Raw genomic sequence first — 20,481 nt, 5'->3', positions numbered from 1 at the left:
ATCACTCCATGATACCCAGTGATCAGACATCTTGAGGTGATCATTAAATCACCCATGTTAATGTATTTCAGTTCTGTTATTGGTAGAAGCCTTTTGCCTGGTGAAGTTGTTCTAGTCCTTGGTGTGCCAGTGAACAGGATGCTCACAAGCAACCCAGTCCTCACTGCACTGGCTCAGGATGCCTCTGCACATGCACCCTACATGCAACAGGGAGATGCCAACCAAATTTTTGGCTCTTGAAGTTCTTGGTAGCTTTTCTATTCAAGAGAAGTATGTTCCTTAGCTATTTTTTTCTAAGAGATGCTCATTATTCACTAAAAGTACCCATTAAATATTTGTCTTATTTTGGTTTCCCCCAGAAGCCAGCCCCGAGACAAGGATTCAAGTGCAAGTAGTTTATTTAGAGGTAAAGGAAACACCAACAGGGAAGTGAGGAAATGAAACAATTATGGGAGGGCAACCAATAAAGGATACATTATTAAGTCAGGTACTTCTGTAGGCAACTGGAGAGCATAATCTTGTGGAATTCTGGAAAATGGTGTGGAACACTTATTTAAGTTACTGTACCCAGAGGATGAGGAAGCTGGGTTATTTATACACCAATCAGTTCCCTGCAGAGATGGGTTGAGCCAACTGGTTGAAGTAAGTTCCTCTGGGGCCATTAATTTGCTGGCACTTCTGGCCAGACATATGAGCAGGCAAGCTAGGCTTCAGTAGCCAGAGAGATCCATCAGGCAAATGCAGGTAGCTGTTGGAAGCTGGAGGTGGTCAAGGTGAGGGCATAAGGGATACCTGAATTACAGGTATTAGAACAGTTCTTCTGCCTACAGAAGGTTGCCTTCTTTACTTGAGTCAAGAAACAAATTGACTTTTCATTGGAGAATAAAATGCATTAGATTAATACATTTTCCAGTGGTATTAAGGTATAATTGCCATATAAGAAACTGTAGATATGTAAAGTGTATAATTTGATGAATGGACATATGCGTACACATCTATGAATTTTGCCTGCAGCAGTTATTGCCGTGGTGTTCTAAGGGTGTGGTGTTCCCTCATTCTTTCTACATAGGTTAATCGAAATTCTTCCGTAAGGAATATTTAACTTTTTCATCCTCATTTATTATTCATTTATTTGTGTTTCGGAAACAAAATATAATCCTTCACAGCTACATGTATATGGTGAAGCAACAACAGCCATCTTTTCTTCCACACCTTTAGCTACGTCATCTCACTCCTGCCCTTCAGTCGCTCAGTCGTGCCTGACTCTTTGCGACCCTATGAACTGCAGCACGCCAGGCCTCCCTGTCCATCACCAACTCCTGGAGTTCACTCAAACTCATGTCCATCGAGTCGGTGATGCCATCTAGCCATCTCATCCTCTGTTGTCCCCTTCTCCTCCTGCCCCCAATCCCTCCCAGCATCAGAGTCTTTTCCAGTGAGTCAACTCTTCCCATGAGGTGGCCAAAGTACTGGAGTTTCAGTTTTAGCATCATTCCTTCCAAAGAAATCCCAGGGCTGATCTCCTTCAGAATGGGCTGGTTGGATCTCCTTGTAGTCCAAGGGACTCTCAACAGTCTTCTCCAACACCACAGTTCAAAAGCATCAATTCTTCGGCACTCAGCTTTCTTCACAGTCCAACTCTCACATCCATACATGACCACTGGAAAAACCATAGCCTTGACTAGACGGACCTTGGTTGGCAAAGTAATGTCTCTGCTTTTTAATATGCTATCTAGGTTGGTCATAACTTTCCTTCCAAGGAGTAAGCATCTTTAAATTTCCTGGCTGCAGTCACCATCTTTAGTGATTTTGGAGCCCAAAAAATAAAGTCTGACACTGTTTCCCCTGTTTCCCCATCTATTTCCCATGAAGTGATGGGACCAGATGCCATGATCTTCGTTTTCTGAATGTTGAGCTTTAGGCCAACTTTTTCACTCTCCACTTTCACTTTCATCAAGAGGCTTTTGAGTTCCTCTTCACTTTCTGCCATAAGGGTGGTGTCATCTGCATATCTGAGGTTATTGTTATTTCTCCCAGCAATCTTGATTCCAGCTTGTGATTCATCCAGCCTGGGATTTCGCCTGATGTAGTCTGCATATAAGTTAAATAAGCAGGGTGACCATATACAGCCTTGACGGACTCCTTTTCCTATTTGGAACCAGTCTGTTGTTCCATGTCCAGTTCTAACTGTTGCTTCCTCACCTGCATATAGGTTTCTCAAGAGGCAGCTCAGGTGGTCTGGTATGCCCATCTCTTGAAGAATTTTCCACAGTTTATTGTGATCCACACAGTCAACAGCTTTGGCATAGTCAATAAAGCAGAAATAGATGTATTTCTGGAACTCTCTTGCTTTTTCAACAATCCAGCAGATGTTGGCAATTTGATCTCTGGTTCCTCTGCCTTTTCTAAAACCAGCTTGAACATCTGGAAGTTCATGGTTCACGTATTGCTGAAGCCTGGCTTGGAGAATTTTGAGCATTACTTTACTAGCGTGTGAGATGAGTGCAATTGTGCGGTAGTTTGAGCATTCTTTGGCATTGCCTTTCTTTGCCCAAGATTGTAGGCACCCTTTAAAAGTGAACTGCCTGAGAATAATGTCATTGGGGTGTTGAGCAAGAATATCCAAAAATTCTCTCCTCCACAAAAGCAATAAGAACACTGGCCTAGTGATCAAGATCAACTTTTTCAGAACTCTGGAATTACGCAGAAGCTTACAGCAATCCAGGGAGCTATATAGTAGCAAAGTTTTTGTATACCAGTGAGATCAAGTTGGTATTAATCCAAACTAGACTGTTATAAGTTAAGGTGTTAATTATAATCCCCAGGGCAATCACTAAGAAAATAGCTCAAAAATAAAATAAATAAAAAGATAATTAAAATAGTATAATAAACATATCTATTTAACACAAGAGAAGGCCATAATAGAGGAATATGTGAACAAAAAACCCCCATAATTCATATGGAAAACAAATAGCAAAATGGTAGATGTATGCTATGCTAAGTCGCTTCAGTCGTGTCCGACTCTGTGTGACCCCATAGACGGCAGCCCAACAGGCTCCCCCGTCCCTGGGATTCTCTAGGCAAGAACACTGGAGTGGGTTACCATTTCCTTCTCCAATGCATGAAAGTGAAAAGGGAAAGTGAAGTCGCTCAGTCGTGTCCGACCCTCAGCGACCCCATGGACTGCAGCCTACCAGGCTTCTCCGTCCATGGGATTTTCCAGGCAAGAGTACTGGAGTGGGGTGCCATTGCCTTCTCCGATGGTAGATGTAGGGCCTGTATTATTAGATATAAATGGATTAAACAATAAAAAAGCAGAGATTGGCAGAATGGATATTTGAAAAATAATCCATGATAGTCTGTCTACAACAAGCATACTTTATCTTTTTGAAATAGTTATTTTCATTAAACAATATTATTAGTATACCTAGTAATAATTTTACTGCTTCTACAATTACTATCCCTGCTTTTCCCAATTTTAGCAACTTGTGCAAGCTAATTGGTGGAGACAACAGGACTTTGAATAGAGCAGAATATATTTGTGTGTGTGTCACATTTATCTGAATTAACTTTCAATTGATTAATAGCTGGTATTGCCATTTAGCACCTTATCACTGTTTAAAGCTTGGTTTTCCATTTCACATAAATATTTTTTCTTTTTTATTGAGGTATAGTTGATTTGTAGTATTATTTAAGTCTCAGGTATACAATGTAGTGGTTCACAATTTTTAGAGGATAAATTTCATTTATAAGTTATTATAAAATATTGGTCTATTCCCTGTGCTGTACAATATATCCTTGTAGCTTCTTTATCTTATACATAGTAGTTTAAACCTCCTAATCTCCTGTCCCTATCTTGTCCATACCCACTTCCCTCTCCCCATTGGTAACCATTAGTTTATTCTCTGTGTCTATGAGTCTGCCTCTTTTTTGTTAAATTCACTAGTTCGTTTTGTTTTTTAGATTCCATATATAAGTGATATTACATAGTATTTGTCTTTCTGTTTGACTTATTTCACTTAGCGTAATGCCCTCCAAGTCTCCATGTTGTTCCAAATGGCAAAGTTTCATTCTTTTTTATTGCTGAGTAGTATTCCATTATATATATATATATATATATACCACATAATCTTTATTCATTCATCTCTTGTTGGACACTTAGGTTGCTTCTATATCTTGGCTATTGTAAATAATGCTGCTGTAAACATTGGGATGCATGTATCTTTTCAAATTAGTGTTTTTGTTTTGGGGGGGTTAAATACTCAGGATTGTAACTTCTGGATCACATGGTAGTTCTATTTTTAGTTTTTTGAGAAATCTCCATACTGTTTTCCAATGTGGATACACTAATTTACATTCCCACCAACAGTATGCACCGGTTCTCTCCTCCATATCCTTGCCAACATTTATAATTTGTGGTCTTTTTGTTGATAACCATTCTGAAAGATGTGATATCTTATTGTGGTTTTAATTTGCATTTCTCTTCCGATTAATAATGATGAGCATCTTTTCATGTGCCTGTTAGCCATCTGTATGCCTTCTGAAAAATGTCTATTCAAGTCTTCTTCCCATTTTTTAATCATGTTGTTTGTTTGTTTAACATTGGGTTGTATGAGCTGCTTATATATTTTAGGTATTAACCCCTTATAGATCATATCCTTTGCAAATATTTTCTCCCATTCAGTAGGTTGTCTTTTTGTTTGGTTTATGGTTTCCTTTACTCCACAAAAGCTTTTAAGTTTAATTAGGTCTCATTTGTTTATTTTTGCTTTTATTTCAAGACACACACTTTAAATTCAAAGACACAAATTGGTTAGAAGTTAAAAAAAAAATAACATGAACATGTAACCAGAAAGAACTGAGTGTCTATACTAATAGACAAAATACACTTTAAGACAGTCATTGGTACTGGAGGCAAGGTAGGATATTCTGTAATGACAAAAGGGTCAATTTATCAGGAAGACAGAACAATTATAAATATATGTGCATGTAACACCAGACTCCCAAAATAGATGAAACCAAAGGTGAAACGGAAGAAATGGGTAAAACTGGGATGCAGCTCAAGCAGTGCTTACAGAGCAATTTATAGGTATAAATGCATATTTTAAAAAAAATGATCTCAAAAAAAGAACCTAACTTTCTACCTTAAGAAATTAGGAAAAGAACAGCTAGGTAAACACAAAGTAAGCAGAAGGGAGGAAGTGACAAAAGATTAGAGCAAAATTTAATGAAACAGAAAAACAATAGAGAAATGAAACCGAAAGCTCGGTCTTTGCAATAATCAACAAAATTGACCAATTGTTATCTAGATTGAGGAAGAAAAAAAGAGAAGACTCAAATTACTAAAGTGAGTAATAAATGTGGGCACATTACTACTGACTTTATGAAAATAACAAGGATTAGAAGGGAGTAACATGAACAATTATATGGCAACAAATTAGATAACCTAGGTGACCTGGGTAAACTTCCAGAAAGATACAAGTACTGAAACTGTTTCAAGCAGAAATAGAAAATCTAAATACAAGTAAAGACATTGAATCAGTAACCAAAAAACTTCCCACAAAGTAAATTCCATAACCAGATGACTTCCCTTGTGAATTCTATTGTGTTTAGGGAAGAATTAACACCAACCCATCACAAATTCTTCCAAAAAATAGAGAGGAGAAAATATTTATCAACTCATTCCATGTGGCCAGTATTACCCTCATACCAAAACCAGACAAAGATATTATAAGAAAACTATAAACCAATATTCATTATGATTGTAGATGCATAAACACCCACCAAAACACTGGGAAACCAAATCCAAATATTAAAAGGATTTAACACTATGATCAAGTGGTATTTATCCCATGTATGCAAGGTTATTTCAATATATGAAAATCAATCAATGTAATACATCATATTAATAAAGAACAAGAACCCTATGATAACCTCAGTAGACAAAGAGAAAGCATTTGGCAGAACTCAAGATCCTTTCAGGATAAAAAATACTCAACAAAGTAGGAATAGAAGGGAATTTTCTTAAATTGATACAGGGCATCTATGTAAAGCCCACAGCTAACATACTTGTGACTGAAAGTTTCTCCCTAAGAACAGAAATAAGATGAGCATGTCCACTTCTTGCTACTTCTATTCAGTATTTAACTGGATGTTATTGTTAGAGCAGTCTGGCAAGTAGAAGAAAAGGTATCCAGATTGGAAAGGAAGAAGTAAAACTATCTTTCTTTGCAGATGACATGATCTTGTATATAGAAAATCCTGAGGAATTCACACACACACACACACACACACACACACACAATTAGGGCTAACCAACACTCCAGTACTCTTGCCTGGAAAATCCCATGGATGGAGGAGCCTGGTGGGCTGCAGTCCATGGGGTCGCTAAGAGTTGGACACGACTGAGCAACTTCACTTTCACTTTTTCACTTTCATGCATTGGAGAAGGAAATGGCAACCCACTCCAGTGTTCTTGCCTGGAGAATCCCAGGGACGGGGGAGCCTGGTGGGCTGACGTCTATGGGGTTGCACAGAGTCAGACACGACTGAAGTGACTTAGCAGCAGCAGCAACAGGTCAGAAAAGTTGCAGGACACAAGATCGGTATTAAAAAAATCAATCATATTTCTATGCACTAGCAATGAGGAATCCAAAAATAGAATAAAATAATTCCATTTACAAAAGAAATAGAATAAAATGTTAGGAATAAACTGAACAAAAGATGTGTAAGACTTGTACTCTAGAAACTACAAAACATCATTGAAAGAAGTTAAAGAAGACTTAAATGGAAGGACATCTCATGTTCATGGATTGAAAGACTTAATGTTGTCATGATTACAATATTGATCTATAGATTAAGCACAACCCCTATAAAAATCTTAGCTGCTTTTTTGGTTTGCTAAAATTGACAAGCTTTTCTTAAATTCACATGGAAACTCGAAGCCCCAAACAGCTAAAACCATGTTGAGAAAGAAAAAGTTGGAGGACTCACACTTTCCAATTTCAAACTGACTTCAAAGCAACAGTAATCAAGATGATGTTGTACTGGCATGAGAGTAGACACATGGAGCAATGGAGTAGAACTGAGAATCCAAAAACAAACGTTACATTCATGAGCCATTGGTTTTCTACAGGGATGCCAAGACAATTTGATAAGATATGAATAGTCTTTCCAATAACTGGTGATGGGGCTACTAGATACACATATGCAAAAGGATGAAACTGGGCCACTACCTCACATCATATACAAAATTTAACCTAAAAATGGACCAAAAACCTAAATGCAAAAGCTAAAACTCTTAGAAGAAAGTATATATATTAAACTTCATATCTTTGAATTAGTCAACAGTTTCCTAGCAATAATAGCAAAAAAAAAGAGAAAAAAATAGATAAATTAGACTTTATCAAACTAAAAACTTTTGTACTTCAATGGACACTATCAAGAAAGTGAAAAGACAACTCACAAAATTGGACAAAATATCTACAAATCATTTATCTGATAATGGGCCAGTATCCAGAATATGTAAAGAGCTCTTACAACTCAAACCAAATAACCCAAAATTTCTAAATGGGTGAAGTTTTTGAACAGATTTTTCTCAAGATATACAAATGGCCAACAAAAGTGACAAAATGTTTGACACAATTAGTCCTTGAACGTGAAGCCACTCAGTCGTGTCTGACTCTTTGTGACCCCATGGACTGTAGCCTACCAGGCTCCTCTGTCTATGGGATTTTCCAGGCAAAAGTACTGGAGTGGGGTGCCATTTCCTTCTCCAGGGGATCTTCCCGATCCAGGGATCAAACCTGGGTCTCCCACATTGTAGACAGACGCTTTACCGTCTGAGCTACCAGGGACTCACTTAGGGAAATACAAGTCAAAACCATAATGAGATACTGCTTCATACATGCTAAGTTGGTAATAGAAAAAACAGAAAATATGTTTTACAGTAATGTGGAGAAATTGGAACCCTCATACAATGCTGTTAACATTGTATAATGGTGCAGCTCCTTTGGAAAACAATTGGGCATTTCCTCAAAAGTTAAACAGAGTTACTAAGTGACCTAGAAATTCCATTTCTATACATATAACCAACAGAACTGAAAATATATTCATGCAAAAACTTGTACAAAAATGTTCATAGCAGCATTATTTATATTAGCCAAAAAGTGGAACCGTCCCAAATATCCATCAATGGAAGAACAGATAAACAAAATATTGTGTGTCCATACATATTCATAGAAAGGATGGAGTATTGACAAATAGGCTACAACATGGATAAACCTTGCAACACTATGCTAAGTGAAAGAAGTCAGACACAAAATGCTACTTTTTAAAATTGAAGTATAGCTTATTTACATTGTTGTGTTAGTTTCTGGTTTACAGCAAAGTGATTGAGTTAAATATGTAAAATATGTATTCTTTTTCATAGTCTTTTCCGTTATGGTTTATTTTGTGTGTGCTTAGTCGCTCAGTCATGTCCGACTCTCAAGACCCCATGGACTGTAGCCCGCCAGGCACCTCTGTGCATGGGGATTCTCGAAGCAAGAACACTGGAGTAGGTTGCCATGCCCTCCTTCAGGGGATCTTCCCATCCCAGGGATTAAACCCAGGTCTCCTGCATAGCAGGTAGATTCTTTACCGTCTGAGCCACCAGGGAAGCCTCTATGGTTTATTATAGGATGTTGAATATAGTTCCCCACTCTATGCAGCAGGACCTTGTTGTTTATCCATCCTATACATAATAGTTTACATCTGCCAATCCCAGACTTCCAGTCTTTCCCTTTCCCTCCCCATCCACCTTGGCAACCGCAAGTCTGTTCTCTATGTCTGTGAGTCTCTTTCTGTTTCATAGGTAAGTTCATTTCTGTCTTATTTTAGATTCAACATATAGGTAATATCATATGGTATTTGTCTTTCTCTCTCTGACTTATTTAGTATGATAAGTGATATATGACACATATTGCATGAGTCTCTTTATATGAAAGGTATACAGTACCTTTATATGAAAGGTATACAGTAGGTAAATCTATAGAGGCAGAATGTAGAGTAGCAGTTGGAAGGAGAGGTAAATAGGGAGTGACTGTTAATGAGTATGGAGTTTCTCTGTGGGGTGATCAAATATTCTGGAATTAGATAGTGATGGTTGTAGAACTTTGTGAAATAGTAAAAATCACTAAATTGTCCACTTTAAAAGGATGAAATTTATGGTATGTGAGTTATATCTCAATAAAGCTTAAATAATTGAAATAATGTGCCTTTTCTTCTCCACTTTAAACCTTGTCTTGGTCTCCATCCTGTTGGCTTGATTGTGGATATCTTATTTTGAATGACCACCAAATGGACAGTTTGACAGATGCTACAAATCAGCCCACTCCCATTCCAACCCTCTATAGCACACCTTACTACATGGTAGTGATTTGAAAGCTTAAGTCATTTCCCAGTTTCTCTTACAGCTTGGATTACATATGTGTCCCAGGTTTTGCCTCAAAGATACCTTCCTGAGAGATTTGCTAAATGGAAATGAGGTGGATGCCATGCTTCTCGTAGCACACACAATTGTAGTTTTGTTCCTCTGAAGCGGCATTCACAGTGGTCCCTGCTTGAAGCTCTCCCTTAACGACTGTTGAGAGACAGATCATGGGGCTTTTGTTTGGTTGAGGCTGTATGGTACTTGAACAGGAGTCAACAAACTTTTTCTATAGAAGGCTGGTTTGTAAATATGTTTGGCTTTGAGGGCCATGTGGTCTCTGTTGGAACTACTCAACTCTGCCATTGTAGCTTGAGAAACTGGCATATATGGTACATAAATGAATGCGCATGGATGTTTTCTAATAAAATCTTATTTACAAAAATTTGGCTCATGGGCCATAGTTTGCTGACCCCGTGTCCTGGAGGAATAATTGTGGTGATGGTGGTTTTATGATTGTTTATTAGCTTTTTTGTTGCCGTATGCATGCATGCTGAGTCGCTTCAGTCGTGTCCGACTCTTTGTGACTGTATAGACTGTAGCCCACCAGGCTCCTGTGTGCATGGTATTCTCCAGGTAACACTAGAGTGGGTTGCCATTTCCTCCTCCAGGGGATCTTCCCAACCCAGGGATTGAACCCACGTCTCTTATGCCTCCTGCATTAGCAGACGGGTTCTTTACTACTAGTGCCACCTGGTTCCACTCTGAGATTTAGGAAACTCCAAGAAAAAAGGCCAGCTCTCTGCCTGAAAGCAGACAACTGATAAATCCAGCCCACACATCAAAAACTCTGAAGTTGGCTTTTCAGTACCTTAATGAGAATTCTTAATAAGAATGGATGACCTTTCCAACTTTCTGAGAAAGCCTTCAGAATGGAAGACACAATCCAAAACAAACCCAAAACACAATCCAAAACAAATCCAAAACAACAGGAAGTTCAGTTCAGTTCAGTAGCTCAGTCGTATCCGACTTTTTGCGACCCCATGGACTGCAGCATGCCAGGCCTCCCTGTCCACTGCCAACTCCTGGAGTTTACTCAAACTCATGTCCATTGAGTTGGTAATGCCATCCAACCATCTCAACCTCTGTCATCCCCTTCTCCTCCTGACTTCAATCTTTCCCAGCATCAGAGTCTTTTCAAAAGAGTCAGTTCTTCGCATCAGGTGGCCAAAGTATTGGAGTTTCAGTTTCAGCATCAGTCCTTCCAATGAATATTCAGGACTGATTTCCTTTAGGATGGACTGGTTGGATCTCCTTGCAGTCCAAGGGACTTTCAAGAGTCTTCTCCAACACCGCAGTTCAAAAGCATCAATTCTTCAGCACTCAGCTTTCTTTACAGTCTAACTCTCACATCCATGCATGACTACTGAAGAAACCATAGCTTTGACTAGATGGACCTTTGTTGGCAAAGCAATGTCTCTGCTTTTTAATATGCTGTCTAGGTTGGTCATAACTTTTCTTCCCAGGAGCAAACATCTTTTAATTTCATGGCTGTAGTCACCATCTGCAGTGATTTTGGAGCCCCCCAAAATAAAGTCTGTCACTGTTTTCACTATTTGCCATGAAGTGCATGGTACTTCATCTATTTGCCATCTATTTGCCATTAAGTGCAAATAATGCAGGAAATAGTAAAGACATGAGAAAAAAACCATAATCATCCTCATGAAAATGAAACAAAAAAGATATCTTAGAAATTAAAAGATACAGCTAAAGAAATTCAACAGAAGAACTAGATGAATAGAAGAAGGGAAATTACATTACAACTTAGGGAAGATTTTTTAAATTGGAGGGTTTTTTGCAGTAGACATAGGATTTCCTTCAGCAGTCATGTGATATGTTCTAAACGGTAGACTATCTTTTAGTAGTTGCTTTAGGGATTGCAAAATGCATAACTTCCATAGTTTATTTAGAATCAGTGTTTTCCTATTTCAGTGAAATTGTAGCAACCTTACTACTATATGGATCCATCTCTCCTCTCCTCTTTATGTTATGGTTTTATGTATTACATTACATATGTTGAGATTGCCACCAGTGTTGTGTATTTTGCTTTCAACCTTCACATATGCTTTAAAGAACTATGATTTGCCTATATTTTTACCCTTTCTGTCTCTGATTAACTTTTGCTCTTTCCTCTAGCTTCTAGAATATATGTAATACAGTTATAATAACTGTTTTAATGATTGTGTCTACTAATCCAATCATTTGTGCTATTCTCAGTCAGTTTCAATTGATTGCTTTTCCTGCTTCTTTGCTTTCCTGGTATTTTTAAAATTTGGATTCCAGACATAGTGAATTTTATCTTATTGAGTGTTGGATTTTTTTTTTTTTTTTGAGTTCCTCTAAATTGCTTTCCCTTTTTCTGGGGTGTGGTTGAATTACTTAGAAACAGTTTGATTCTGGTCTTGCTTTTAAGATTTGCTAGGCAGGAGTGGGCAGCATTTACTTTAAGGCTCATTATTTCCCACTCTTGAGTCAAAGAGCTTCTGAGTACTCTACTTATGCCCCATGAATTCTGAGGCTTTTCACTCCACTTGGTGGGAATGGACGCTGTATCTTGCCTGGTGTGTGCTCTGGGTCCTCTTGTTTCTGATTTTTCCCTCCAGCTGCTCTTCAACCTCTTGAAAATGTCCTCAACTCTATGACCTCATTGTCCTATAATTGCATTGCCTGACAAAACCCCACTCTGAGTCAGTCTGGGGCTCAGGCTCATTCAGTCTGTACCTGTGCCCATGGAAAAAAATAAAACAATGGCACATACAAAGTTGGATTGTGCAAGTTAACTGAGGCCTCAAAATTGATATGCAGTCATTTTCTATGTCCTTAGATCCTTCTCCCAATTTCTGCCAGAGTTATTTTCAGCCTTCTCCATTTTCTTCAACACTGCCCTCCACCAACACACACACGTGCGCACACACACACACACACACCTGCACTGAATTTGGAGGAGATGAATTTGTCATCATTTTCATAGAGAAAATAGAAGGCATCAGATGGAACTTCTTCAGCTTCTGACCACCACACTTACTAAACAGCCCTAGTTTACTCCACCTGAGGACAGATCTGGTGAGTCAGTCAGACTGGGAGAGAAGCCTTTGGCAATGACTTTTAAAAACAATCTCTCCACATTTAAGTGAGGGATGGACAAACCAGCTGGGAGAAACTAAGGGAACATGGACCTTTGTCCATTGCCACCAACGGAACCAGATTGGATCCTGGCTGCCTCACTTGGGATGGGCTCAGGGATGAAGTAACTATTTGTTTGCTGGGAATCTTGTTCTCCCCTTGGGCATTTAAAGTGAACCCAACATTTTCATGTGGCTTTACCTCCCCAATTCTGTTTCAAGGGATGTCACTCTCTCTTACCCTCATCTGTGGGGATTCTGGTTGTGACCCAGTCTGCACCCTTGTGAATTGTCTGAGAGAAGAGTGGAATGTGTTTTTAAAGAGACTGACTATGCTTTGGAATGTTCCTTGGAGTCTGCCATTAGTAATGTCCTGGCCTCATGTCGAAATGTGATCCTAGGGAGATGGTTACGCATTACTCATTGACCTCCGCGCTTGTGGGGGGTGGTATGGAGGGAGGTGAGCTTGGGTCGAGGGAGGAAAGAGAGCAAACTGGAGAGCAAACTTATTCTTCATGGAGAGAGGGTATGCCCTGTCCTTATTCTCAAAGAGAAACGATGTGTTGCTGTATGCAAGTAACTTGATCCCTTCTTACAAAAGTATGTTTAGACACCGAGGTGTATATGAGCAAAAGAGATGTTCTTTTTCCCCCCATATGCTTCATTAATTTTTTTTAATTAAAAATTTTTTATTTTTAAACAATATTTATTGAGCTATAGTTGATTTACAATGTTGTGTTTGTTTCTGCTATACAGCAAAGTGACTCGGTTATATATATATACTTATATCCACTCCAAAAGAGATGTTCTTGCATTCACTGAAAGACAGCAAGCGAGCAAGCTGTGACTTCATCTAATGTTCTAGTTCTGAAAGTCCTTTAAGCCTTCCTGATTGTTACACATATTGTTTTCTAATCCTGTACCAGCTTCCAGCACAGGAGGAAGGTTAAATGCTTCCCAAACTCTATGTTGCGGCTCTGCTTCTCACCCCTGGCATGGGCGATAATGGCCATGGAGGACTTGGAAGTGGCTGTTGGGAAGAAAGGTGGGGGAGGTGTTACTTTCTTTGTCACCCACAGAGGGTCCCTGAATGGATTTCTCCTCTGCTACCCGAGTGTTTGTGTTGCCAGAAGAGACAGAATCACAGCGGCTGAGACACAGAGAGCTTGGCCTTCCCTGTGACTCCAGTGACCACAGGCTACTCCCCAGGAATTGCTTTTGTTTCCACAGCCTGCTGTTCTGGGGGAAAATAAGAAATGAGCCCAGAATGTTCTGTTGGGTTTTAGCTCATTGACTCAAAAGGCTAAGGTATGATTTCCCTGAGATTTTTATAGGCATGACCATCTGCTTAGAGGAGCCTGCAACATCTGCAGCCCTTTTAGTCATTCTTTGCAAAGCACCATAAAGTTTATAGAAAAATGAAGCCACCCAGACATAAAGGGGACCAGACCGAGCCACCTTCTTGGCTGAGAAGCTGGTTATTTTGTCTTGGGGCACAGGCAGCAGAACTCTGGGAGCCCATCCCCAAATACATGAGGAAGAAGACAGAGTCTCCCCATACCCCAGTCACGTGTCCACCCAGCCTTGCTTTGGGGGCCCCTGCTGCATGCAGGGAGATTTCTCATGTATGCTGTCGCCTTTTAACCTCTCACAGTGACTCTGTTGGCAGCCATGATCTCTCTCCAGACCAATGTTTGTATATGGAGAGGGACAATTTTAAGAGCACATACTGATTTGGAAAGTCTGAAGCTCCAAACTTAAGTTTCTTATCTGTACTTATAGTTGTGTGGGGAGGAAGAAGAGGTAAATAGAGGCAGTGATGTGAAGAAAGAGCACTGGGTTAGGAATGGGGGACCTCCATTCTGGTCTCAATTCTAGGGCCTTCTATGTCCCTTGATTTCTTTGGGCCACCTGTTTCTCATTTATATAGTGAAGAAGTTGGGCTCATTTTTCTGTGTCTCTTCTGGCTCTTATGCTAAATAAACCAGGAGTGACTTCAGTCATGTAACATAAATGTGTAGGAGGAAGGCGAGAAGGAATTATGTCAAAATGTTTTCAGTGGATATCTTTGGGTGTAGGATTATGAAGGAGTGCTAGCTCTATTCCTTGTTCTTTTTGGCTCTTCTATAATGAGCATGTATTATTTTTATGATCAGAAGGACATTGTAAAGATATGGAACCTTTCAGTGAAGATGTGCCTCCTTTTATTGCATCATCTCCTTCTTCAGCTCGGCCTTCACTGTGACCTGCAGACCAATAAACCCCCTCCATTGAGTCTTCTCTGCATAACCATCATTCCCCTAGATTATGTCCATGGCACTACCTTAGACATGCTTACTTTTCGACTTTATGGTGTGTGTGCAGTTTATATACTCAATTAAAAAATTTTCAATATTGGGGACAGTGGGTCTTCTGTTGGTTTTTCTTTGTTTTTTACACCCCCTCTAGCACTGCACATGGCAGGTACCCGCAGTTACTTGTTGAAGGAGTGTTTGAGTGAAAGATGACAATGTCTTGGATCTAGGAGTTTCTTCCCTTTCTCAGCCAATAAAACCCACAGGGCTTTGCACTAGGGGCCAACATAGGAGTCTACAAAGTTCCGTCCAATATGGCCACTGTCCTCTGGGAGCTTGTACTCTAGCAAGGGAGATTATACACATATATGAATGTCTGAAATTAGAAATAGTGTATAATTGGTGCTATAGAATGATGAGAGCATAGGATCCCTGAGAAGGGAGCATTCCCCTCCAAGCAGACATCAGAGAAATTATACCTAACCTCTTTGGTACCTCGCCAAACATTCCCTGGTCTTTGATTGCAGACACAGCTGTAATGGATCATTCTAGGCAAGCTCACGGTCCAAGCTGACAGCATCCCACTTCAAGCCTGCACAAATATCTTTCTCCCTCCGGTCTTTCATGCTGTGGAGTTGACTTGGTCCACATGCAAGAGCAGCCTGAAAGTGCAGGGAAGATACTGCTTCCTGGGGTCACCTTCCACCAATAAAAATGAGAACTGGTGAATAAAGGCTCCACCTCCACTTCTCTGAAGGGTGGACAGTTCTGAGAGGCATTCTGTAGCTGAGCAGATCCCTATGGAACCAGCTCTTATACCCGTAGTGGTGATCTCAGCAAAGCATCCTTATATTGACTTTTCCTGCATTTCTCTTCTCCCCACACTTCTTCACTCAATATTTGCACACAAACCCTTGTCTCAGACTCTGTTTTGGGGAGAACCTAAACTCAGGCAGAAGTCACTATGAAATAAGACGCATTTGAGCTGGAATGGTCCACTGCTGCTGCTGCTGCTAAGTCGCTTCAGTCGTGTCTGACTCTGTGCGACCCCATAGACGGCAGTCCACCAGGCTCCCCCATCCCTGGGATTCTCCAGGCAAGAACACTGGAGTGGCTTGCCATTTCCTTCTCCAATGCATGAAAGTGAAAAGTGAAAGTGAAGTCGCTCAGCCATGTCTGACTCCTAGCGACCCCATGGACTGCAGCCTACCAGGCTCCTCTGTCCATGGGATTTTCCAGGCAAGAGTACTGGAGTGGGGTGCCATTGCTTTCTCTGGGAATGGTCCACAGGCAGAGACAAAGAGGAGGGGGAGGTTTTAGGTAGATGGCACATGGAGAATATCACATGTATCTGGTGGAGTCACTTTGAAGCTCCTTCTGTAAAGAGGTAGAATCTATTCTCTATTCTTTGGATCTATACTCTAATTCTGGCTTTTCAAGTAAAGTGCTGCAGAGATGAGTGAATTGGGATCATGGGCCTTGGGTGGCTCTGCCCAGTCTTCTCTCATTCTTCCAAGCCTGCTGTGTCTACAAGCCTGGACTAGGCTGCTGGAGGATGCGAGACAACAGGAAGCAAAGGCAGGCCAGCTCAGCTGAGGAACCCTTTAAAACCAAAGCCCTAGCCAACCTGGCAACTGACCACAGATACATGAGTAAGCATTGCTGAACCAGAAGAATCTCAGCTGAGTGCGACTGAAATGGCCAATATGAGGAATTGTGAGCTAAATAAATGGTAGTTGTTTTAAGTCACTAAGGTTTAAATGGTTTGCTTTGCAACAAAAGCTAACCAATATGTTTGGGGGGAAATTGGGTCATCCTGATTGGCTAAAAGATGGTCTTCATGACTAAAATTGGGGCTAAATTGAATGCCACCCTAAAGAGTTTGAAAGCAATTCATTGGGCAGACAGATACTGTGGAATAGATGGTTGACTTATGACCAAACATTTGGGTCCCCTTTTGCACAGTATTGAGTTGCAACGGGTAGGGAACAGACTGCCAAGCCAGGAACTGTGTTTTCCCAGCTCTCTTTTCATATGACCAGTTATCTTCCGTGGGATGTGAGCAGTAGGGGTGTGTGTTACATGTTGACATACCTAGGTATTAAGTATGGGATCCTCCATACTCTCTCTCTGTCCTGTCTGGTAGCTGGTGAAATCAGGTCAGATTTGAACACACAGGATGGTAGAACCTCAAGATGGATACAACCTGGATTCCTGAGTCCCCCCGTAGAGGAGAATCATTCAGCAGAGTGGGCTTTGCATGAGCAAGAAATAGACTTTTATCATGTTCTATTTTACTTAATCATGTTAAGCTTTTAGATCATTGAGATTTAGGGGTTGTTTCTTACAGCATCTGGCGTTACTCACCCAGACTAATGTAGGCACCACTACAAGCTTTTGAGTGGAGGTATTGGAACCCTCAGAGCAGTGATGTGGGTGTTTCTGGGTTTAGCAGCCAAATGCAGGGTAAAAGGGCTTCTGTAGTGCTCTAGGTCTAAGGAGACTATGACCTGGGTGTGGCCTTGGCCATGAGAGCAGAAAGGATAGCACTGAAGTAGACAGTCCTTTGATGTTAGGCATCTTCCTTCCGGGGAGGAAACTTGTTAAACTGTGGACATTCCCACATACACAGGAAAAAACATATATCTAAATTGTTTTCCACCTTGGTATTTCAGGATTAGAGTCTGTAAAGGCCAGTATCTCAAAAATAAATACATCAGAAGGTTTTTTTTTTTTTTTTTTTTAAGGATGATGATGGTGATGGTGATGAAGCTTGGCCCACCAGAGAGGTTCTATTTCTCCTTTGAGTCTGAGGATATGTGGCACCTTCCTCATCATTGTGACCGAGCCTCTGATCTAAACAAGATGGAATGCACCATTCTGCTGCTTAGTTCTTTGTGAGAGTGGGAATAGGTCCTCCTGAGGAAACATGAGGATCCTTTAGGAGTTTTCTTGAGGAAGATTTAGATGGATTTCATTTTATACCCTGTTCATCCTGGGAGTAGTTCCATGCCTGTCCCTGGAAGTGTTCTGGAGCCACATGCTTCTGAGGGAGATCCATCCCTTAAAATTGCTCCTTGGGGCCATATGCCATCCTGAGCATGTCACAGCTGTGGCACTGCTTCCAGTAGCTCAGCTCACTTGCCCTGTCAGTGCTTGGCCTAGCCTCTGCCTACCCCTCTCTGCCAGACTCCCAAGGCCAGGTCTGTCCCAGGCAATGAAAACTTGGTAGGACATCCCTGACTCCATCTGCCTGTCTGGCTGGCCATTTGCCTGTTGCCTGTGGCCACACAACTAGATACCTGACCTGTAGATCCCCTGATGTTGGCTTCTCCCCTGCTTCAGTCTGTTTGTCTAGTCTCCTTGGCCTGGCCTGCCCCAACCAAGCCAGATTTTGACATTATCCCAAGGGCAGCTGTAGCTCTTCAGTTGTGCTTCATGGTGGCCTTGGAATGCTTCCACCTCCCACCCAGTGCCCAGAGGCCCTGGGAATGTTGAGAGAGAGCTTTGACCTAGAGCTGGCTCACCTCACACCATAGCTAAGCAGTTTATCGTAGCATACAACCAACCTCAAACCAGTGTGACTCAGATTCTTAAAGGGTCAGTTCCAACCACCTCATGTCACCCAGCAAGCATAATGGTAATTATATAAAGAGCCTCTTTCTACCATTGAAGTGGGCAAAATATGCCTTCAGGAAACCACAGCAACCTATAGAATCTACTTTAGGTCTTTCAAGGGATGGGATATTCCTTTTAATATCTGTATTAATATGCTATCATTATAATTCCTTTTTTTTTTTTTTTTTTGCACTGAACCTAAGAACAACACAAGGACTGAAATATACTGCTACCCCTACAATGGCTGGTTGGTTAACAATAATAATGATGATGATGATGGTAAACACTAACACTGATTAAACACCTGTTGTATACTAGGCTCCTTTAAAAATAAATTATATACACTGTCTTACAGAATCTCCATGATATCCTCACTTTATGAGGTTGATATTATTATTGTCCCATTTTATAGATTAGGCTAAATTATTTGCCCAACTTCATAAAATACAACAATTGGGTAGTCCACCTTGGAATCCAGGTCACATGGTACTAGAATTTGTGCTGAAAGCTCTAGGTTATTCTGTATGTCTACGCATGACAGACAGACTCTGTGTGGCTAGTCTCCCCCTGTTAATTCAATCTGGGAGAAATGATGGTGGGATTTTTTTTTCAATAATTAAAAAAATAATTGGGAGTTATTTATTTTGTTTAATTGCACCAAGAAGTGTTAGCTTTTCAAAGCAGAAAAATTATAATAGCTTTCTAGAATTTTAGAACATAGAATTCAACCACAATTTTACCACCCTGACATAACCACTGTTAACACTTGAATATATTATTAAGTGTTTTTATTTTCAATGTTTTCTAGTGTTATATTAGTAATGCAAGTAATTTTATAAGAAACAGAATTGAAAAGAAGGAAATAAAAGTCCCCAAGTTCTACTGTATTCGCTTTCCAAATTCTGTATGTTTGTTTTGGGGGGGGGGTGTTGGATCATATTGCTTTATAATTTAGTGAAATTTTGTAAATGTTTTTCATGTAAGAGAATATTCTTCCATGACACCTCTATTACTTTCTATTTCAGTGTAACAAATTATTACATACTGAGTGGCTTATTTATTATCTCACAGTTTCCATGGGTCAAGAGTCCAGGCCTGGTTTAGCTTGAGCCTCTGCTTGGGTCTCACAAGGTTACATACATGGTATAGGCCAGGCTGCATGCTCATCTAGAGGCCTGATAAGGGAAGCATCTACATCTGAACTCATTCAGGCTGGGGGCAGAATTCACTCTCTTGAGGCTGTGTGTCTGAGGGCCCAGCTTCTTCCTGGCTCTTGGCAAGGGGCTGCCCTTAGGACTTAGAGGCCAACTGTAGTTCCCCATCACATGGCTCTCTCCTTTGGCAGCTCATAGTATGATGGTTGTTTCTTCCAGGCCAGCAAGAGCATCTCTCTAGTGTGTCCTGGCAAGATCAGTGTTGTACCTACGTCTGTATCCACATCTACATCTCTATCACTAGTATAACTATACAACTTTGCCCTATTCTATTGGTTAGAAGTTACAGGTCCTACCCACACTCATGGGGGTTATGCAGGGTATGAACATGAAACCACCCTAGAAATCTGTTTGCTACACATTTTGTATTTTATTCTAAATTTATTTTCAAATTTTATTTTATTTATCCTTGTTAACGATTTTATTTAGTAATTAATCAGTGAGGGAACCAGGAAGATGCTATAACCAGTTCAAAAGAAAATCCAAAAAACAGACATTTATAGATCAAGAATATTGGCATGAATGTGTAAATGGAGGCAAAACCATCCTCTTCTCCAGTGCGGGAGGGCAGTCATTTGAACCTCTGTGGGACAGGACAGGGAAGGATTTGTGTGTCTCTAAGCAAGAGGTGTTTCACATTGCTATCAGTTATAATATTTCAAGAGTTGTAAAATAGCTCCCATGGAGTCAGAGTCAGATAACATGAAAGGGTGTGCCATACACCATTTAAAACTGAGCCGTGCTAGTTCAGTTTTTTTGACATG

The sequence above is a fragment of the Bos taurus genome, chromosome X, assembly GCF_002263795.3.
Source record: "Bos taurus isolate L1 Dominette 01449 registration number 42190680 breed Hereford chromosome X, ARS-UCD2.0, whole genome shotgun sequence".
Taxonomy (NCBI): Eukaryota; Metazoa; Chordata; class Mammalia; order Artiodactyla; family Bovidae; genus Bos; species Bos taurus.
Note: the sequence above shows the minus strand (reverse complement) of the source record.